The 23840-nt window shown below is 36.7% G+C and overlaps 1 long non-coding RNA gene across 1 annotated transcript in view; it reads right to left on the reverse strand.

The window, feature by feature from the left end:
- Positions 1-799: 799 nt before the first annotated feature.
- Positions 800-23840, reverse strand: part of LOC117064610 — a 40174-nt gene continuing 17133 nt past the window's right edge. Inside the window, exons 2-3 of the long non-coding RNA XR_004429553.1 lie at positions 5287-5354; positions 800-846 (exon numbers count right to left, since the gene is read on the reverse strand). This is a non-coding gene — a long non-coding RNA (uncharacterized LOC117064610). The remainder of the gene's footprint in view (positions 847-5286; positions 5355-23840) is intronic.

The raw sequence follows: 23840 nt of genomic DNA on the forward strand, positions 1-23840 counted from the left end.
AAGTAATCTTTTATTGTTATTTTGATTTCAAAAAATGAGAGATGAAGAGAGATACCAATGCCCCATTTTCAGTATGCCATCTTCATCAGAGCATCATTAAATACAATTTTGAGTAATTCTCACTGTACTTTTTTTTTTTTTTTTGAGATGGAGTCTCACTTTGTCACCCAGGCTAGAGTGCAGTGGCACGATTTAGGCTCACTGCAACTTCCGTCTCCCTGGGTTCAGCGATTCTCCTGCCTCAGCCTTCCAAGTGGCTGGGATTACAGGCACATGTCACCACGCCTGGCTAATTTTTGTATTTTTAGTAGAAACAGGGTTTCACCATATTGGCCAGACTGGTCTTGAACTCCTGACCTTGTGATCCACCCACTTTGGCCTCCCAAAGTGCTGGGATTACAAGCGTGAGCCACCGCGGCTGGCCTCACTGTACATTTTTAAAATTAGCTATTGCTGTTGTGTTTAAGGACAGGCCATCATAGTATTTATTTGCTTGAAAGACATTTGATGAAATTTGTTTAACATGTGATGCTCTATAGAAAGTAAAATTGATGGCCGGGTGCGGTGGCTCAAGCCTGTAATCCCAGCACTTTGGGAGGCCGAGACGGACGGATCACGAGGTCAGGAGATCGAAACTATCCTGGCTAACACGGTGAAACCCCGTCTCTACTAAAAAAAAAAAAAAAACCAAAAAAAAAAACTAGCCGTGCGTGGTGGCGGGCGCTTGTAGTCCCAGCTACTTGGGAGGCTGAGGCGGGAGAATGGCGTAAACCTGGGAGGTGGAGCTTGCAGTGAGCTGAGATCCGGCCACTGCACTCCAGTCTGGGTGACAGAGCGAGACTCCGTCTCAAAAAAAAAAAAAAAAAGAAAGTAAAATTGATGTTATGGAAATAAAAGTGACTGTAAGAGTTAGGTATCAAATTTTCAGCTTAGACTAAAATGGAGTAAGATTAATATTCCCCACATTTATATTGAACTTTTCAAGAAGTTCCGAGGTATGCATAGTGACAAGATCGTTTTACATATTTAGGGACTGTTAGTTAAATGAATGAAAATAAAACTGAATATTTTCAACACTTGCATTGAATTTTAAGTACCTGGGAAACAATCTTATTTACCTTTTTGGCAGTGGCTCAAAATTGTTACCAGTTTGGTGGCCCTACCACCAATTTAATTCATATTTTTTTAAATGTCCAAGTATGGACATTTAATTCATATTTTTTTAAATGTTCAAGTATGATTTCACAAACTTTATACTTGTTTTAAAGTCACATTTGTTTACCTGGTACTTCCTTGATAATTATAAATGACAGTAACAAGAGGTGAAGGAGCACGGACACTGGAAAGATATTGTTCCTGCCAGACTTACAGACCTGTCATCATGTACCAATTTTAAAAAACAAATAAAGTCATGATTTTACTGAGTAAATATGTAAGGATCCAAAAAATCTGAAAAACACTGTTATGCTGACTAATGGTCAGAATGGTTTTATAGAAATTCCTAAAACAAGTTTGTGAGAAAGTGTTACCCTTTCTGTCCCCCTTTTTTTGGCTTGTGTTTGTTTTTAGTTATTTTAACCAGTGTTTTTTCCAAGGCTAATGATGTTGTTTGCTAGTTTCCTCATGTTACATCAAATGAATTTGGATACCCTCTGAGACATCTAAATAGCAACTGCAGTAAATATTCATCATGTGGAATTAATAATGACATCTTGAAATGCTCTATTTGTTTTTTACGGGCTCTCTTTACCACACAGAACCATCACCCAATGTGGTATTCAAAACAAAAGAGGGCCATGGCTGGATTTTACATCACATTGAGAGGAGAAAAGGTGGAACTGTGAGATCACTTTGGTAACAATCACTAGCAAAGCTTAAAGGCTTGTCAAGAAACTTGGGTACAGGAGAACTTGGGTTTATGTCTTAGATATTATCCCTAATGTGAAATGAATGAAATAATTATAAATTGCCCAGATAAATGATTATTGGTTAATTGCTAATTTCTGATGCAATAAAAATTCAAACTGAAGTTTTCTATTGATCCCAAATTCTTATCAGACTTAGAAGTGGAACTTAGAAGTGGAACTTTCCAGTTATATGTTAATTAGATAAAGCAAATGAAGAAGCTCTATAGAATAATGTTATATAATTTCTGTTTACAGGAAAAAAACTTCACCTTGAGTTACATTCATTTAGCATATCCTGCTTATTTTTTTATTAACTGTAGATAGAGAAGGAAAAAGAAAGAAAATGGGGCAAAGATGAATAAAAATAAATAACAGATGACAAGGCCATTGAAGTTTTATAAAACATTCTTTATTGGTTGGGTGGTGCCTGTTTGGGGCCTATATTTCTGCCTTGTGTGTTTAAAATAAACTTTAAAAGCTAGAGAAATAAATGTATCTGCCAATTGTTATGGTCACTTTTCTTCCTGCTACTCTTCTCATTAACGTTTACTTGGAAAAAGAATAGAATCCAAGTAAGACCTGGCAATAATAATTTTAGTTCCATGTGTTAAATTTATTTTATTGAACTCTTTGGAAATTTTAAAATTCTAGGCTAACTTAATAGCAAAATTAATATATTTAAAATTGTCTCTAGTAACCATTAGAAGATTTTTAAATGCATAATTTCTAAAAAATACTAGAATAAAGGGAAAAGAACAAAGAAAACTCAATGCGTTAGTAAAAGACATGAAAGATTAAAAAGAAAACAAATGAAAATAACTCTAAAAACTTCTAAAAAACAGAAAATGTAGGTCTTGATAAATCTAGAGTGTGTGTTAGATTGACTTTACAGCCTGTTTGGGTTAAAGATCACGTACTTTCCATATTTTCTCCTTTATAGCCTTTTCTTAAGCCTCCATTAAATACTGAGTTTGAAGGGATCCAGTGGTTCCATTTTCCTGGCAAAAATAGTTTCCATTTTGTCAAACATTTAGAAACCAAATGTTGATGTTTGTCTTATAATTATTGTCAAGAAACATTTCCTTGGGGATATCAAACTGACCGCTGCTAAAAGGGACTCCAAACACATTTCTCTATTTGTTCTGCCTGCAGAGACTGTTTCCTTTTGCCACCTCTGTACCAAATGGTAATAAAAACAAATTGTAGCAAATTAAAACTAATAATCTGTGCTACAAACACCCACTGTCTTTGAGAACAGGCCAAAGAAATGTCACTGGTGCCACTGGTACAATTTGAATTCAGTTGTAGTTAGACTTTGAACCTTGTTTCATTTGCTGAAATTTGATCTGTTTGCTGCTAGTTGTTGAAGTGTCTTCTACTTCACCAGAATGTTTATTTCAAGGGCACCACAGAAATTGTTCTTAGAACACATCACTGTCAGAGAGTCTTCATGAGCAAAGAAACTTCTTGTCTCTTAACGATGGATATGAGTGAGTATATGCATATAAAGTCGCTAAAGTTTTCAGAGATGGCACAGATAAATTAAAACATTAAAAGATGTAATAGTCTGTTCTCATACGGTTAATAAAGACATACTAATAAAGACTGAGTAATTTACAAAGGAAAGAGGTTTAATGGACTCACAGTTCCACATGGCTGGGGAGGCCTCACAGTCAAATAAGGGGAGGCAGAAGGCAAATAAGGAGTAAAGTCATGTCTTACATGGTGGCAGGCAAGAGAGCTAGTGCAGGGAAACTCCCATTTGTGAAACCATCAAATCTTTTGACACTTATTCACTACCACAAGAATAGTATGAAGGAAACCACTCCCATGTTCAATTATCTCTGCCTGGCTCCACCCTTGACACATGACGATTACTACAATTCAAGATGAGATTTGGGTGGGAACATAGCCAAACCGCATCAAAAGGAATTTTAAGTAGGAGTATTATTTCTCCTAGTAATTTTAGATGGATATTTTCTAAAAAAGAATTGAGATGAAACAGCACAAACTTAAAATGATCCAAACATCAAAACTGATGGTTTCTAGTTTTCTGTCTCAATGAAAGAAAATAGGAAAACTTGACTACATAAATTAGAACAGATAGAAGTCCCACTTCATGTTGATTAAGAAGAACTTGGTTGGGTGCTGTGGGTCATCCCTGTAATCCCAGCCCCTTGGGAGGCCAAGGAGGGTGGATCACCTGAGGTTAGGAGTTCGAGACCAGCCTACCAACATGGAGAAACCCCGTCTCTACCAAAAATAGAAAAAATTATCTGGGCATGGTGGTGCGTGCCTGTAATCCCAGCTACTTGGGAGGCTGAGGCAGGAGAATCACTTGAACCCAGGAGGTAGAGGTTGCAGTGAGCTGAGATTGCACCGCTGCAGTCCAAGCTGGACAGCAAGAGCAAAACTCCATCTTGAAAAAAAATAAATAAATAACTTAATTGAATGGACTTTATAAGCTCTAGGGGAGAAATTGGAAGCTCAAAAAATACCAAGTGTTGTTATAATCAATTGGCAATTGGAAAACAGTTGCAAGTCAAGGTAAGTCAAATTAGATAAACTCATGTTTCCCAGGTAAAGTCTCAGAATGCAAGTGAATGTGAAGTGCATAATGGTGGAAGTAGAGTGTTTCTTCATAAAATGATGAAGAAAACACAGAATTGACTATGAATGACAAAATGTAACAGGGTAAGAAATAATATGCAAGGAAGGAAAATGTCCCTAGTGATCTAATCATCAAAATAATTATTAATGATTAAACTTTTTAAACAAATCAGCAAGAATTAAAAGTCATAATATTAAATAGATATTGATATATACACTTTCATCCACCGATAGTGAAAGTACACATCTTGTAAGTATCAATGACGAGTGTAACAAGCAACTTTGTGGTATTTATCCCAATGAATTCACCCTACAAACATCATTATTTATTTTTGTGAAATGAGAAAAAAATGTAAACAATAGAAAATGACTGAATTACCTTGTAGACATCCTTAAGAAAATGTGCAGAGATTAGAGATATTTATTAAACTTATAGTACCAGGAACATTTTGCATTGTTAAAATGATAAACAAAGAAAACTTTATGTAAAAGTGAGCAAGTAAAATTTGATCCGATACATAAAATAAACTACAGTCTATGCATAGGAACACACCAAAATGTTCACAGAAGTTTTCTTCAGGAGCTGATACCATCAGTGAAGTATATTGAACTTCTTGTTACTTTCCTACACTTTGTAAATTATAAAGCTTACAGTAAATTTTATTTGTATGAAGCTTAAGGAGTTTTTCTTTTAGTATCACTTAATCTATGCAAAAGTATCTGTTTCATCCTCCTCACCGATATCGTTAACTTTACTGCATTTACTTACCCCTTTTCTTCAGGTAGAAATTCTTTAACAACTCCCTCAGCTTCTATCTCATTTCTTTCTTCTTTATCCTGGATTTAAATGAATCAAACACAATCAACTGATGAGCAATTAACAACATGAATTGATGACCTTGCTTTTTTCCTATTTGGCTAATCACATTTTTAAAAACTAATTGAATTATGTGACATTTTATTGCTTCCCCCATATATACACTATCATTTTTATGTACTCTTTAACCAAGACACAATTAAAGTAAGCATGCTACCACCAAATATGATAGTAAAAGCAAAAGTGTCATGGAGTTTTCAACTTACAGAAAACTCCATCACACTCAAATTTAGTTTATTTAGACTACCAAGAAGAGGAACAACCCTAAAACAGTCTATTCCTTTAACATGAAATTTAGTTTGCCCCTTTCTTTCTTAATTCCCTAAAGTATTTCCTCTCATTTTAAAGCTTTCTTTAACTCTCCTCAGTTTCTCCCTGATCTTTCTGATAGTTTCTCCTCAACTAAACAACGAAGCCTACCACAATACAATTATGTCATTTATTCCTACTCTCTCTTTTTAAATTTTGCTAAGAAATGACAATAATGTTTATGGTGTACAGTGTGATATTTCAATACATGTATACATTGTGTAATTATCAAATCAGGATCGTTAGCATGGGCATCACCTCAAACCTTTATCATTCCTTTGTGGTGATAACTTTCAAGATCCTTTTCCTGGCTAACTTGAAATACACAATACAATATCATTAGCTATAATCACCTTGGTATATAACAGAACACCAGAAATTATTCTATCTGTAACATTGTACCTGTGATCAACCTCTCCTCATCATCTGTTTCCTTTCCTCACCCCTCCTCAGCCTCTGGTAACCACTGTTCTCTCTACTTCAGTATGTAGAAAAATCTGCATTTCCAAGTTTATTATAGCAGTATTCACAATAGCAAGAGATGGAATTAACCTAAGTGTCCATCAGCGAATTAATGGATAAAGAAAACATAATTATATATATATATGTATATATACACACATATATATACATATATACATATGTGTATATATACATGTATAATTGTGTTTTCTTTATATATATACATATCTGTGTATATAAGTACAAGAAAAACCATGACTGGTTGGTATAATTTGCTTAATGAGTACCCTGCTTTTGCTTCTATATAGTAGATATTCCAACTTATTACAGTCTGAAGTCATCATGGAAGTCAAAAATTATACAATCAAATGGAAACCTAAAGTTAAAAAATACAATTTGGGTAGTATGCCATAATGTGATATTTTATCATTAGAATTTTACATTGAGAGTTCCTGACCTTTAGCTCAGCCGTCTACAATTATTGTGAAAATAATCATATGAAAAGGGAATGGGAAAGGAATTCTGTTCTAATTAAAGCATATGAATAGTACCAAAGGATCTATATCTGTTCAGTAAACATCTTGATGGCAGTATGGCTCATAGTTTTATTGCAAACACTTATATCCAAAGTATTTCCCACTCCCTTTATTTTTGTTTTCTTTCTCATAGAATTTCACTGTCATGCCACAGTTGTCTTTCAAGGATACAAAATCAGATGCACGGTAAAGACAGTGATAAAAGAGACATAGAGCAAACTGGTCAGCTCCGCTGTCTAGTTCTCAGATAAACTGAGACCAGTTATTCATTTTTTGAACTTCAGATTCTTTATCTAAAAATGGAATATTACCTGCCTATTTCTCATAGTTTTGAGTCTCAATGAAATTGTGAGTACAATCATACTAAAAAATGTATATATAATATTGTTATCAATTATTCATATTTTCATTGCTTAAAATCGTCACTCTCAGCATGCAGAGGTTTATTAATAATTATTTTAAGTATTTCAATGAAGCCTATAAGTAGAATGATATAAATATTTATTATTACCCAAAATATGTAATACTTATTCCAGACAGCAGGTTATATAGTTAACCAACTTATAACCTGCTGGATGAGTTTTCAGCATATGTTTAGGCACAAATGAACCCTAGCAAGTATTTTAATACTTTAAAATTCTGTATTTAGCAAATTCCATGCACATGTAAAATAATTTAAATGGAAGATAAGTGTTATTTTTTGAAGCAATTTAAGCCAAAATACCATTTTTCCTGATCTCTATTCACAAATGATGGTATTTGACCCTAATTTCAAAGTTTAAAAATACATAAATTCAGTATATTTTTGACAAATTTTATTTCTTAAAAACTTTGTGTGTGCTAGATATAAATTATCTGCTATAGTAACAATTCCTTGTGGTAGGTGTTTTATTTCCATTTTTCAGATGGAGAAATTGAGTTCCAAGAGGTCATAGAAGACTTTCTCTGACAGTCATGAATAAACTACCTTCTGCTGACTATGTGCTATAGTCATAATGTACTCATTAAAGGTGTAATGGAAAACAAGGTTTCTGTGAATTGAAAGCCAATGTACTTAAACACTACTCTATATCAACTACCAAATAATAGTATCCAGCATAAAGCAATTGCTCAGCAATTGTCACCATCATTGCCATTATTAACATTCCCCCCAGCTTTATTAAGATATAACTGAAAAATACAAATTGTATGTATTTGCACTGTACAATGTGATATTTTGACATATGCATACAATGGGAAGTCATTAAATCAAACAAAATTACATAGACATTATTTCACATACTTGTCTTTTTTTAGTGGTAAGAAATGTAATGTCTACTCTCTTAGCAATTTTCAAGTATACAATACATTATGTTAATAATAGTTATCATGCCATACAGTAGATCTTCGTAACTTATTCATCCTGTTTGAGACTGCACTTTTTGATCAATAGCTCTCATTCTCCACCTTTCCTACCCCCAGCCTCTGGCAACCACCACTCTACTCTCTGCTTCTATGAGTTCAACATTTTTAGATTTCACACACAAGTGAGATCATACAATATTTGTCTTTCTGTGTCTGGTTTATTTCACTTAGCACAAAGTCCTCCAGTTTCATCCATGCTGCAAATGACAAGACTCACTTCTTCTTAAAGGCTTAATAGTACTCCATTGTGTGTGTTTGTGTGTGTGTGTGTGTGTGTCTGTATGTATCTGTGTGTGTATCATGTTTTCTCTTTATCCATATATCTATTGGTGGAAACTTAGGTTGATTCCATATCTTGGCTATTGTAAATAATGTTTGCAATGAAAATGGGAGTGTAAATAGCTCTTTGACATACTGATTTTATTTTATTTTTTATAAATCCCCAGTAGTGGGATTGCTGGATCATATGGTAGTTCTATTTTTAGTTTTTTGAAGAAGTACAGCAGTGTTTTCCAAAATGACTGTACTAATTTACCTTCCCACCAACAGTATGTGAGTGTTATCTTTTCTACGTATCCTTGGCAATACTTGTCATCTTCCATCTTTTTGATAACAGCCATCATAACAGGTGTGAGGTGATATCACTGTGGTTTTAATTTGCATTTTCCTTATACTTGGTGATGTTGAACTTTTTTTTTTCATATACCTGTTAGCCATTTGTGTGTCTTCTTTTGCGAAATATCTCTTTTGGTTCATTGCCCACTTTTTAAATTGAGTAATTTTTTGTCTTGCTGTTGAGTTACTTGAGTTCTGTCTTGTCCATTTTGTGTGCTATCAAGGAATAACTGGGGCTGAGTAACTTATGAAAAAAAAGTTTATTTGGCTCACTATTCTGATGGCCAGAAAGTTCAAGATGGGCATCTGCATCTAGTGTGGATCTTAGGCTGCTTGCACATACGGTGGAAGGCACAGGGGAGTGTTTGGGCAGAGGTGCAGGAGAGAGAGAAAGGGAAAAGCTTCCAGGATCTTTCTAACAACCAGATCTCTCAGGAGCTAAAAGAATGAGAACTCACTCACCCCCATGGGAGGACATTAATCTGTTCACGAGGAATTCACCTCATGACCGAAGCACCTCCCATGAGGGCCCACCTCCAACACTGGGAATTAAATGCCAACATGAGGTTTGGAGAGGACAAACATCAAAGCCGTAGCAAGTCTCTTATATATTTTGGACATTAACTCCGTATCAGCGGTTAATATTTTCTCCCGTTCTGTAGGTTTTCTTTTCCCTCTATTGCTTTCTTTGCTGTGCAAAAGCTTTTTAAAGTTTGTTGCAATCCCATTTGTCTATTTTTGCTTTTGTCACTTATGCTTTTGGGATCATATTCAAAACATCTTTGCTTAGATGAATTTCAAAAAGTATTTTTTTCTATGTTTTCTCCTAGGAGTTTTACATGTTTAGGTCTTATGTTTAAGTCTCTAATCCATTTTGAATTGACTTTTTCATATGGTGTGAGAAAAGGGTCTAATTTCATTCTTCTGCACATGGATTTCCATTTTTCCCAATATCATTTATTGAAAAGACTGTCCTTTTCTCAGTTTGTGTTCTTGGCACCTTTGTTAAAGATCGACTGGCTGTAAATGCATGGATTTACTTATGGGCCATCTTTCCTGTTCCATTCAGCTATATATCTGTTTTTATGCCAGTATCTTGTTTTGAATACTATAGCCTTGTAATATATTTTGAGATCAGGTGGGGCAGTGTCTCCAACTTCGGTTTTTTTGTTCAAGTTTCTTTTTAATATCTAGGGTTTTCTGTAGTTTCATAGGAATTTCATTTTTTTAAATATTTCTGTGATAGTACAATTTTTAATAATCACAGACAAAATCATCAGGAACACTGAGTTATGATAAGAGTCTATAACCATATTTCATTGTATAATATCAAGAATATTCAAGCAACTTTTTCGAAAGAATTTTTCAAAAGCCAATCACATTGGCAAATTAGGTGCATTTCCCGTCTTAATTTCACAAATCATTTATATGGATGTTGTAAATTAATAAAAATATCCTAAACTTTAGCAGCATATCAGAATAAAACTCCCTAGAGTGTTCTTTCAAGAGAGAGCATTAAATTGCAGAATCATTAATTTTCACACATAACTTCATTGTGTGAGAAGCAGGGGAAAGTCACTTAATTTATAAATGTGATAAATTACTTCAAAATTGAATGAATCAGTATGCACACATTTCAGAAAGAATGCAGCTCAAATCTTCGATAGACTTAGAACCCTTTATAAAAACAAGGATATCCATTATCTTTAATTTAGTGAAGCATCAAATATTTTCTGTTAAAGTCATATTTATTTCTCAAATAGTTTTGGAAAGCAATTGGCTCTTAAAATAATATCCGTTTCTTAGTATCCCATTGGTGGTAACTGTAGCAAAGGACTGATTTATTTGACTTCGTAGACAATTTGGATAGCTAAACATAATGATCAGAAATTTTTGAAAACACATTGGGAAAATAAGTTTTCTCCTTAAACAAAGTAAGTGACAGTACACTTTCTTTGGAACCATGCCAAGTTTTCTTAACAATGTTTACTAAAGAGGGTTTCCTGAGTTTCCAGTTGGTTGTTCCAAACATGAACTTTATTTGTTCCTACCTAGAGGAGTTACTGATGCACCTGTGGCCATGTACCCAGCCATGCTGCCTGTTCTCCACACAGCTTGACTGGTGTCATGAAGACCCATGCAAGCAGATGTGACCAGCTGCATGCTGAGACTGAGATGTAGAGAGCAGGAAGGGAGATAAAGCATCAGCCATGTGCAAATTTTCCCTGTAGCACTTTGAAGTCTTTGAGTTTGCCATAGTTTTAAAAATTAGACTATATATTCAATTAGAGATAATTATTACATTTTTTTTTTCTTTTTTTTCTTGTAGTGCTCTTGGTTGCTTCTCAGATAAAATGACCGTTCATATGGCATCAGCCTCACCAGAGGCCAGATGGCTTATTGCAGGGATTGGGAACCAACAATCTTTTGCTTAAAGAGGCACTTAAATTTTTTCAAAATGACACAGCCCTGGGAAAAATCTTGTTTTGGAATCTCTCCAGCTTCCCTGTTTGCTAGCACCTCCCTGTTCTCTATGAATAGCCGATTTCCTCAAGCCTCTTCCACACCCACTCAGTTTGCAACCTCTGTTTAGTCTTGTGTTATGCTATCAATAAATTCTTCCTAAGGTGTTTGTTACAGTGGGCTTATTAAGGTGATAACCTACATAGAAGGTTCTTTGATTATTCCTTCCACTGACAAAAACCTGTTGCCTGGGCATCACTAAGTAGGCTTCTGTCACCTGTGCCAATGGATCAGCTCAACTCACTTGGCATTTTGTGAGATGACTCTGGTATCACCGCTACATTCCTCTTGACCACAAAGAGAAAAAGAGAAATTCTCCTGTTTTCTACTCATGGAAACAAAATAAATGAAGAATTGCATTTCTGCTGAGTTTTTACAAACCCACTAACTATCATAGTTTTGTGTAAGGAGGAAATCTGCCACCTACTTTGGCAATACCTTGCACTAACCCGCTACATTCCTTAGAATGATAGTCACTGCTCTAAGCAATCACTCAGCCTAAATTTGGAAATTCATTCATTTATGTAGCTTTTCTGGGGTTGTTTTAACAACTGTGGTGCAGTAGAGCCAGTGATTTGGGGTTTCAACATAATTGTTCTCTGGGGAATTACCTGGGGACCTGGACTATGTCAGATTTACGGGCTTGATCCAACTGGAACATGGAAAGCTTGTCTGAACTACAGTGCACACATGCACACACACACATGCACACAAATGCCTGTGCCAGAGCATGTGTCTGTGCATATGTAAGGTAATGGAGTTGGGTTATTATAACAACTAACACATTTGTTACATTAAACTATGTTTTAAAATATTTTTTCTAGTCTAGAGTCTGCTGAAGAAAGCAGAACAGTTTAGCTCACATCCTGCTCTATAAATATTAAGTCTATAAATTAGAGAATTAATTCAGGCTAAAGAAACGAATCAGATTCAGTAAGGCAAATTTGAAATGGTAAGTATTTTTATAATTTCATATAATCATCATCATAACTAATCTTTATTTAGTTTTGTAATGTGCCAGGCACTATGCTAAGTACCGGACATAAAATAACTCATTTGTTGACTTCAGAAACTTTGTGAGGTAGATCTTATTATTATCCCTATTTTAAAAATAAGGACATAAGCTTGGAGATATTAAGTCCTTTGCTGCAAATACAGAGGCAAAAAAGCCACAGAGCCGGGATTGGAGCACAGATATTCTGGACCCCAAAGTTAAGGCTTATACAGGATCTCAACATTTTACCTCTTTGGCGGTACTTTGCACTGTTTCCCGCAGTGAATCTCTGTGTCCCAGCTACCCTGGCCTTTATTCAGTTTCTCATGCTCTTCACGTGCCTTCAAGCTTATCAGGTTCTCTCTCTATAGTGTTCCTACACTTGGATGTGCCCCATTATAACTGTTTACAATCATATAATTATTGTGATTATGTGATTAATTTCTTTTCCCTCACTAGGCAGGGTCAAGTACCATGTCTGCTGAACTCACTATTATTTTAGAGGAGACCCTATGCAGTGGTGTTCAAAAGCCTGGGTTCTGGCCTCACGATGTTATGTTACCACATGTGTTTTCTAACTTCTCATTGCCTCAATTTTCTTATCTATAAAATGGGGATAGCAGCAATGCAGACTTCAGGAAGTTATTGAGGTGTAAATGAGTAAAAGAGCAATAAAGTATTTAAACTCTTTCCTAGTACCAGCAGGGCATAATAAGAATTAGCTATTATTATTTTTATCTGTTCCTGACACCTGCCACAGTGCTGGCTAGGTAGAAGGCGCTCAGTAAATATTTTTTGAATAAATGCATGCATGTATACAAGAATTAATGAAAGACTATTTTTTTCTGGAGTTATCTCAATACCTACTCTGTTTGTATCACATCCAGCTTTGAGATTGCCTTCCAAAAATTAGCCGAGGATTAGTGCTACCTTGGTCCTACATCAAGGAATGGATATTGTCTCTTTGGATACACTTGAAAAAATCCTGGATTTGGAGTCCAGAGTTCAGGGGCCTGGTCTTGCAACTCATAAATGAAAGTTACCTCCAAATCAATTATGCAATAGTGCGTTTGTTCTCTAGTTCTCTGTTTGGTACTGTAATCTTCAAAAAAAATTTATTTCAAGAAAGTGAGAATAAGAAAAACAACCACATCTGGGCTCAGAATACTTCATGGATGTATTCAAAATTGCCTTACAGTTATGAAACAATAGTAATCCCTTCTTATAGCCATACTGTATATATGAAGCTTTCAGATCTATAATAACATACTGTTAGCACTTACTGTGTTTCAAGAACTTCGCATACATAATCCTCAACCTTCAGAACAAGAATGCAGAAGAGTTGTTTTTATTATTTCAATTTTATTAGGTAGAAAACTGAACTTCAGAGATGAAGAAACTTGAGCAAATTCATGCAGCAAGAGAAGGAAGGAGTGTGGTTTGAATACCACATTGCCTCATTTTATTCTCGTGCGTTTTATTCCTTTTCAGTATTTTAAATTAGCACAAAATACCTCAAAAAGGAAAGATGACTGTTAAAAGGGTTACATTTTTAACATACTGAAGGCAATTAGTAAAGATGTTAAACAAAATTTTACCAGTAAGTGTGGTTTGCTTTCAAATGTCAAAGATAAAAATAATGCTAAAATATTTTTGGCATCTTTATTGGACATCATCGTTGGGAACAAGCTAACGCGATGATTTGAGTCATGCTCCCTCAGGAACACAGCTAAGAATTAGGGAGTAGATTGAATTTAGTGTGGAGCTACTGTATGCAGCTGTCTCTTATAAAGCAGATGTTATATCCTGTCATTGTCATCATTTTTGCAGAAAAGTACATTTTCATTGGCTCTAAAGTGTGAAAAAGTAAAATGTTTCCTATACAGGAACCCGGGAAGTCATCTGTCCAAGGGGAAGCGCCTATTCCCAAGATGATTATATAGCAGTACTAAAAGTATTTATTCATTCAAACGGAATCTTAAAGACCTGTGATTAGTCTTTAGATGGCCCTATACACTCCATCAGGATTATAACCTGCCAGACAAGAATAAACTTCGCCAGCAAGAGAAGCAGTGGGGAGAGATTCCAGGCAAGTGAGTTTTCCTTGTATTCCTCTAACTTGGAGTCAAATATACATGGATGCTCAGAAATCCACTGACTAAGATGGCCTTAACATTCCCCTTAGCTTGACTAAACTTTACACAGATTTCTTCTTGACTATAAACCCCTGACCTCTGTTAACTGAGAGCATCTAATTTAGGAAACTTGCAATTGTAGATTTTTTCTCTTCCCCTTTTGAGATGTACATCTCCCAGCCTCTTGCCAGTTTTACACCCAAGGAATGTCTTTCTCTAGGACCTGGGAGCCACCTCTTTGAAATGTAGTCATCAAAAAAGATAGTGCCCCTCTCTCTCAGTTTCTGTGGGAGGGTAGGAGTCTAACTTGGATAAGCACAATTAGAAAACACAGATGGCCTAATCACGTGGACCAACCTCCCCCTCAACATCCTGTAGTAGTTTTCCACTAGCTTACCCCAGTGCTTAAAAACTCTCCTGCATTTTTTCCCGGTAGAAGTTGAATTTGATCTCTCGCTCTTATTAGCAATAGTCTTGACTTTCACTGTAACAGTTTTGAATAAAGTCTTCCTTGCCTGTTTAACTCTGGTACAATTTCTCTTTGACACCACGGAACAACTTCTTCCAGAAATATATTGCTGGACAGTCAATTTTCTAAAAGCTATACATTCCACTCAGTAATCAAATTGCCAAAATATTTGCAATACCAATGCCAGCCATTAGACTCCATTCTCTCTCACTGGAGTTCTCTCTGGAAATTTTGTATGTCTCCAACCAGGAACCCATAATATTAATTAATGAATATTTTTTCATTCCATTACACTGTGAGCTTCTGGGAGGCAGAGATAGTTTTAATACTACTTTTCTGTTTCCAGTGTCTAAGCCAGTGCCTTGAAGAATATCACTGCATTACACCAGGGGAAGCAGTTGGGCAACCTCCCAAGACATTATACATAGGGTGAGCATATAATTTATCATCTGTACCAGAACAGTTTTGAGAATGACAGGAGGCATTAAAATAATTTTACGTAATTTTTGAAACATTGTGTTGCCAGATAAATTAGTTTTATGAAAGTATGGATAAGAAAAATTCACCAAAATATTTATTTTTAAGATGTTTCATCAAATTTATTTAACTGTTATTAGGTTCAGGGGTACAAGGCAGGTTTGTTATATAGGTTAAACTTATGTCATGGGGGTTTGTTGTATAGATTTAGTCACTTGAGTACTAGGTCTAGTAGCCAAGAGTTTCATTGTTCTTGATCCTCTCTCTCCTCTCACTCTCCACCCTCAAGTAGGTTCTGATGTCTTTTGTTCCCCTCTTTGTGTCCATGTGTTCTCATCATTTAGCTCCCACTTATAAGTGAGAATGTGCAGCATTTGGTTTTCTGTGCCAGTCTTAGTTTGCTGAGGCTATGGCCTCCAGTTCCATCCATGTTCCTGCAAAAGACATTATCTTATTCTTTTTTATGGCTGCATAGTATTCCACAGTGTATATGTACCACATTTTCTTCATCCACTCTACCATTGATGGGCCCTTAGGTTGATTCCATGTCTTTGCTAAATTTGGATGTTAAAAAAATCATAAGTTTTCTAAATTTGAATCTACTCAAGAACACAATTTTCATTTATACAGCTATAGATAGGAGTTTAATCAAATATTTTTCTCAGAAGTGGAGATATTTCAAAGCACAGGTAGAGAACTTAAAATTCAACCTATACATTATTTGAATTCTCCATGTTTAATTTACTTAGTTTGCCCTTGAATTTGTGGGTATAAATTCCAATTTCTATCTGCAAGCTTTGTTTTCAGTTACTCAATTTGATAAAGGTTGTATTTTTTGGTACTCCATTTTTTGAATACTTTTATTAAAATTTCTCTCTGATTAAAAAAGGGAACACAAACTCTTTTCCAGTAATGGTCTATACTACTGTTGAACATTTAGCTTGAAATTGTTCTCCAAAGTCTCAGCATTTTTAGTCTGTCTGAAAATGGGTAGCAAAAAGAGAAAAACCAGCTGTTATACTGAAGTATTTGTTTCTATTCAACAAATTGGAAATAAATTGAAGTCCAGTTTCTCTCTCTCCTTCATTCTTTCTCTCTATGCATATACAATTAAATCATTATTAGAATTATTATATGTGCATTTATATATTTAAACAAGTATAATATATATATAGTTACTTGTACATTTTAATTTTTTGCTTCTGTGTAAATTGGTAAAGCATTTCAGCTTGTTTCAGGTGCACTGTGAATTGTGAGTGTGCCTCAACCAATTTTACATACATTTCTGTTCCATAGATGCTTTAACTTACTAAGAACATTGTTTTTTACTATGATGTTCTGAACCACCAAAAACTTATTTATGTAATTGGTACCAATATATTATTTTATTCACTTAACTTTTGAATGAATTGATGACATCTTTTTCGATAATGTCATTTTTGACTGAATTAACTTATGGAAGATTTATTTTTTCCCTAAACTGAATAAAAAAATGAATAAATCATTATTATAATTAACTAAATTCTATTTCAGCAGCCGATGATATTGACATAAAACTAACATCATTGAGCAATTCTCCTTTTGCTAATGCATTAATAGCCACCACTTTATTCTTTGTAGTTACGTAAGAAAATCTGAAATCGTAATGAGCAAAATTAATATAGATGAAGAACAATCAATCTAAATAAAAAGTGTTGTTTCTAGAGTGATATGCAAATTAACTTTTATAGCTATATGTGCTAAGTTATTGTCTTTGATCACAGTGCTAAAATCACTAATACATTTTAAAATGGCTAAACTTCTTAAGCTGTTTGGTGTTTTCTGGTTTTCCATATTATTGGTGTTATTATTACTGTGCTCTTGGTGGATGATAAAAGTCCATAAACATTTTACATTGAAACATACAGTATTTATATTCTTAAGAAACAAGGCCGGGCGCGGTGGCTCAAGCCTGTAATCCCAGCACTTTGGGAGGCCGAGACGGGCGGATCACGAGGTCAGGAGATCGAGACCATCCTGGCTAACACGGTGAAACCCCGTCTCTACTAAAAAATACAAAAAACTAGCCGGGCGAAGTGGCGGGCGCCTGTAGTCCAGCTACTCGGGAGGCTGAGGCAGGAGAATGGCGGGAACCCGGGAGGCGGAGCTTGCAGTGAGCTGAGATCGGCCACTGCACTCCAGCCTGGGGGCAGAGCGAGACTCTGTCTCAAAAAAAAAAAAAAAAAAAAGAAACAAAAACGCTGTATTCTTTTTAAATGGAATGCTTTTGTCTTATTAAACTTATTGCTGTCAAAACATTTGTATTCAAAATTGAAAACATTACAGCACAATAAAATAAATAGTTGTAGATCCACAACATAGAGTAAGTGTCCAGAATGCTGTAGCAAGAAGATACACCAGAAATGCTGAATTTCCATCTCGCAGCTCCTACCTTTCATTTCTGTGTTCACAGCTGACCCTGCCCGTGACTGGCCCTGTAGCTTATTGCCTTTCCTAGACTGGGACACCAGGAAAGGCAGGAGCAATACTGTCAGATATTTTCCTTATCAATTATTAGAGTCCTCTTTAGGAAAAAGAAGATGGAATTATAAATGCAATATTATGTAACAGTTCCTTGAAATAAGTTTGTGCATATGTGGAGCCCTGCATCTTAACAACCATTAGTTTCATGGTAAATCAGCCTCTGGGTAGCCAATCAAATGTTTGGGTCCTGGAGTGTGCTCCAGGCCAAGGAAACAGCAAGTATGGTACAACTATTCTGATGTCCAACAGAAAGAGTAACAAGAAATGAGGTTGCTGAGAAGAGCAGGAACCAGGTGATTATGTAAAAATTTGATTTGTAATCCATGGTAAAGAATTTGACTAGGATGAAAGGTAAAGAATAAATAAGTGAATAAAGGAGTGAATTAATTGTGCTTTCAAGAAATCAGGAGTAGGAAAAAATAGAAAGGTCTCTTCTTTCATCCAAAGGCAGTCATCAAATGTAACCCTTATGATTAGATTCAGGAGGGGTGGCATGCTGTCACATCAGAAATCTAAGTGGTTAGATGGGTGAGGGTCCCTCATGGCCACAAGTATCGTAACTTTCTGTTTTCTCATCCACAAAATGTGAGAGTTAGGCTAAGGTTATTTATGTCTCCAAAATTTACTTCTAAAATTCTTTGAAAACATTCTTCTTTCTTTCTTTTGATTTTGATATTGGTGTGAAGAATGGTTTTCCATAGTTCCCTAATTCCCAAATGAATTTTAGAATTTTTACTGTGATACCTTTTCTAGTATTTGGATGCAGTGTTATTTGATCATTTGTTTTTATGAGATGTTTTATAACGTATTTGTATCTTCACCTTCTGTCTCAACTATTACCTGCTTTAAGTTAGTGACAAGGTAGTGACAAGGACCTATCTTTTTTATGATCTTATCAATAATTCTATTATTTTATTTTTAATTTTTATGGGTACATAGTAGGTGTATATATTTATGTGGTACATGAAATGTTTTGACACAGGCATATAATGCATAATAATGACATTAGAGTAAATGCGATATCCATCATCTCATGCATTTATCATTTCTTGGTGTTACAAACATTCCAGTTACACTTTTTAAGGCTACTCATCTTTGAACTCCCCAAAGTGCCTTTCAAAGTCTCTGGCACATGTCTACTGTATCTCTCATAAAGCCTTTGGTGGAAGGCAAACCAACCCAAAACTTAGTGGCTAAAACAGCAAAAAAAAAAAAGAAATAAAATGATTGTTTCTTACAATTCTGTGAGTCGACTTGGCATTTCTTCCATTCTGCGCTGGCTTGGTCTAGCATGGCCTGACTTACATCTGGTTTTTGATATCTTACTTGGTCCGTGGGCTCTCAACTGAGATGGCCAGGGTGGGTGGTCTCTCTTCTTGGGGTCTCTCACCCTCCAGGAGGCTGGTCCACACTTAGTCACATGGGAGCAGAAATCATCTCAGCCCCAAGAGAGGAGAAAAGCCAGTCTACAGGCACTTTTCACTCCTCTGCCTATGTCATATTTGCTGATATTCTATTAGTCACACGAAGTCACAAGACCAACCCCAGGTTCACAGGGAAGAGACATATTCTCTACCTCTTGATAAGATGAATTTCCTTCAATGTATCCAATTCATTTAGCAGCCAGTGATTTCTGCAAGCATTATGTCTACTTCACCCTTAAGGTGACACTGAAGCAGAAAAGCAAGCTGTTTCCATTATATCCCTCTGGCCCTGACCTGGCTAGAAGTACAGATTTTGGGGAAAGTAAAAGGGAAAAACTGTGAAGAATGTGGCTGTGTTAGTAGGTTAATGGGAGAATAGGAAAGAAACATTTCCTGTTTGTGAATATCTTCAGCATTGTAAAAATACTGAAATGAAATAAAAAATGAACAAGAAATCCTGTGATACTTTACCTAATTGGGGTTCCATAAATACCATTTGTAAATGGCTCATTTTATACAACTAAGGCTTGTTAATGCTCAAAAGTGCAAACAGCATACGTTTTGCTATCTTTCATGTCATGATTTGAATTCTATCCAGGCCACTGCCTAGCATGTGACCTTGAGAAAAGTACTTAAAACAACCTCACTTTTCTAATTTATTAAATGAGATAGTTGTGATTAAAAGGCGGCTCCAAAGATTAAACAATATAACATATATGATGCACACATGCTAAGCAGCCAGGAGCTGGCTCCTTTCTTTATTTTCTTATGTATACTTCGGTTTGTATAGTATTATGCACTTTTTTGAAAGATACGTGCTTTCAGTTCCTAATGTTTTAAACTGCTTTCTATATTAATAACAAACTCACATGTACTTGTGTGTACTGTGCATATTGCTACAGCTTTCAGTAGGTACCAAGTGATGCGCTGAGTGGTTTATTAAAAATGAATCATTAAAACCTCACAAGAGATCAATGAGGCTGGTACCATGATTTAATAGTGAGGGAAACCGGGAATAGAGGCGTTGAATGGTTTTACCAGAGAAGGAATCCGCACATAGAAATGTTAAATAAGGTACACGGCAGGTGTAAAAAAAAAAAAAAAATGAAGCTGAGGTTGTAACGCACAGCAGTGTGTCTCTAGACATGTCCTCCTAACCACTATGCCCAGCTGCTAATTGACGGCAAAGATTCATTGCAGTTAAAATGAATTTTAAAACCAACCTTTACAAAGGGAATCTATTTTATTAATTAAAATGAAATGTGATTGTAATTAATTTAAAATAGTCTCCAGATTTTTTCCCTTTATACTTGCACTTATTTCCCTGTAGTCCATTCAGGTTGCAGTGATGGAATACCACAGACTGGGTAGCTTATAAGCAACAAATGTTCGTTTCTCACAATTCTGGAGACTGGGAAGTCCATGATCAAGGAACTGGCAGATTTGGGTCAGTTAAGGTTCTGCTTCCTTGTTCATAGAAGGCCACCTTGTCAATATAATCTCACATGACAGAACAAATAAATGAACTCTCTGGAGCTTGTTTTTATTTGGTTTATTTATTTATTTATTTTTGTTTATTTATTTATTTATTTTTGAGAGGGAGTCTCACTCTGTCACCCAGGCTGGAGTGCAGTGGCGTGATCTTGGCTCACTGCAACCTCTGGCTCCCGGGTTCAAGCGATTCTCCTGCCTCAGCCTCCCAAGCAGATGGGATTACAGGTGCCCGCCACCAGGCCCAGCTGATTTTTGTTTAGTAGAGACGGGGTTTCACCATATTGGCCAGGCTGGTCTAGAACTCCTGACCTCATGATCCACTGCCTCGGCCTCCCAAAGTGCTGGGATTACAGGCGTGAGCCACCGTGCCTGGCCTGGAGTTTATTTTCAAGGGTTCCTAATCCCATTCATGAGGGCTCCACCCTCCAACCTAATCACTTTCCAAAGGCTGCACGTTCACTTATCATCATCTTGGGGGCCAGGTTTCCACATATGAATTTGGAGGGAGGGGAATAAACACTGAGTCTATAAGCACCCCTTAACAAAACAGTTTTGTTTTAGAAAAAATATCTAGAAAACTAAAAACCATCTAGGTTAAACTGCTTGTTTTCCTAAAATTATTTTGGGAGGTGGCCTAAACTAGAGACAAATTGTCATGGTATTTTAATTTTAATAGTGCCTTGCTGATCAGAGAAACAGTGTTTTCTAAGCTTGTCCTGACAAGGGTGGGGTATATTACACAAGATTATAGCTCTGCTCCAGCAAACTTTTGGAGTTAAAAATGGGTTGTCATTTTGAAAAGGACAAGGACATAATAAAATATTCAAAAGGTCAAAGGCATATTTTGTTATACCTAAAACAGTTATGCTTTTGCACAGAATTTTAAATGTGAGCTAGGCTCCAAAAGTGTAGAGCCCCTTAATTGTATTTGCACTTGTTAAATGCTAACGATGTGCTTGACAGAAATTTTGATAGAGATATACAACATATTTCTTAATTTAAGAAAAATCTCTCTTACAGAGAAGACCATTCAGCTTCGTCAGCTCAGCTGTGACTCCCATAACTGAGTCCGTTAGATATACTCCTACACTTTAATACCAGAAACACAATATACCGGGAACACATCCAGCATCTCTTAATTTTTGGAGGAGAGAGGACATTGTCTTTCTCTAGTTATGCTGTCTATCTTCCCTTTTCTGCCATTTTTATTCATGTCACTGAATGTTTCATGCTTTCCTTTGCCTTCACTGAATACTACTTACTCTGCAATTTTCTGCAGGAGTGGCTTCTCAACTTTCTACACCCTAGTTACCTAAGGGTCAGGTTGAAACCAGACTGGTAGACTCTTGCTTAACACTGCCGCTGCTTTTGAGATTTCTTGCTTAACACTGCTGCTTAACACTGCTGCTTCTTTGCCTCGGGCTAAAATTTTTACATATCTGAGATCCTATGAATGGACTATATTCCTGCTCTGGATACACCTTATATTTTGGATGCTGGCTCAACTCCCCTCTATTCCCTATTGCTGCTGCATGTATGGAATAACATATTCAACGTCCACTCTCAAGCTCACTACTGTAGCTACTCACACATACAGCTACACTCTGGTTATTACCTCATTCTGGTTCTTACACAGAATACCCTGCAGAATAAGCTCCTTGAGGTGGGGGACAGTTCCTCTGGGGTTAAACACTGTGTCTTCAACAATAAAGTATGTGGTAACTATTAGGTACTTAACTAAGTAGTTATTAAATAAATAAATACATAATCACATCATATGAGGAAATCTTATTCCAATATCTTGCCTACATTCCAAGAGCTCATTATTTTTACCACTTCGTATCTTTCCAGCTCTCTTGTGACCCAAATTTTACTCTACATTTTACATCATGTTGACCACTATTCCTATCCTTTCTCTATTTTCTCCTAATCTCTCAGTTATTCTCTCTGTTTTACATATTTTACTGACACCAATAAGATGGACCTCTCCTTGCCAAACACTCTTTACTATTACATGCCCCTTCCTAGACAGTACATAGTCGTAAGGCAAAACTCTGGCCCAGTTCCATAGGCTGTCTGTAATGGCGGCAGTGGCCCATCTGGAGTGGCCACTGCCAAGGTGCCAGCTGCAGCAGAGAAGTGTAGCCAGGGCTGCATGCTCTGCAAAGCCGCCAGGAGCCCCACCCCATTCTGAGTTGATGAGGCAGGAGCCTTGTGCTTCTGAACACAGCTGCAGCCACCCATTTGTGGCTACGGACACAGGCATCCCTGCATTCTCCGGGCCTGGGAAGCTTTCCTGCCCACAAAGGCTCAGAAGTGCCGCTCCTGCTGCCTGGCCTCTCCTTCCTCTCAGCACCAGCTCTGATTTCAGAGCAAAGTTGTGGCTGAGTCTAGGCGTCACAACCTGGCTGGGTGTACACATGCTCAGGGTGGCACTGACATGCCAGCCCCCTGCCTCTTCAGCCCCCTCTGGACTTTGAACACCGACAAGTATGGGAGGGGGACTGAGTGGGGGGCTGAGGGTGGCATGTTGTGAACCTGCGGGCACCTCTCGGCATGAACCACCTAGGTGCCATGAATAGTGGCAGGAGACAGACGGGCTCCTGGGCTGAAAGGAGTAGGTCCCTGCTTAAACCCCACCTTCAAGCCAGGGACAGCCTGAAGCCTGGGAGCCAGGCTGTCAACTCCACAGACTGGAGTGCAAAATTATGAATGCTTTTTCTGGGCCAGTCCATGGCCTCCAATCCAATCAGCATTCACTTCATCCCCTCTGAAGCCCATAAAAAACCCCGGACTCAGCCAGACTCAGGCAAATGATGGGACTACCTGCCTGCTGAGAGAAGCTCCCCACTTGTCTCCTCTCTGCTGAGAACTGTACACTCACTGGGACAGCCTGCGGCCTGCCTGTAGATAGGAGCTACCCACTCTGGGTTTCCTCTCTGCTGAGGGCTGCACAGATGTAGGGATGACCTGCCTATGGAAAAGAGCTACCCACTTCTGGTCGTCTGGGAGCCAAACTGTTACTCAATAAAGCACCCTCCAGTTGTCCACGTTGTCCACCTATCTCATTCGTGCTGGATG

The sequence above is a fragment of the Trachypithecus francoisi genome, unplaced genomic scaffold, assembly GCF_009764315.1.
Source record: "Trachypithecus francoisi isolate TF-2019V2 unplaced genomic scaffold, Tfra_2.0 Lachesis_group2, whole genome shotgun sequence".
In the NCBI taxonomy this organism is placed as follows: Eukaryota; Metazoa; Chordata; class Mammalia; order Primates; family Cercopithecidae; genus Trachypithecus; species Trachypithecus francoisi.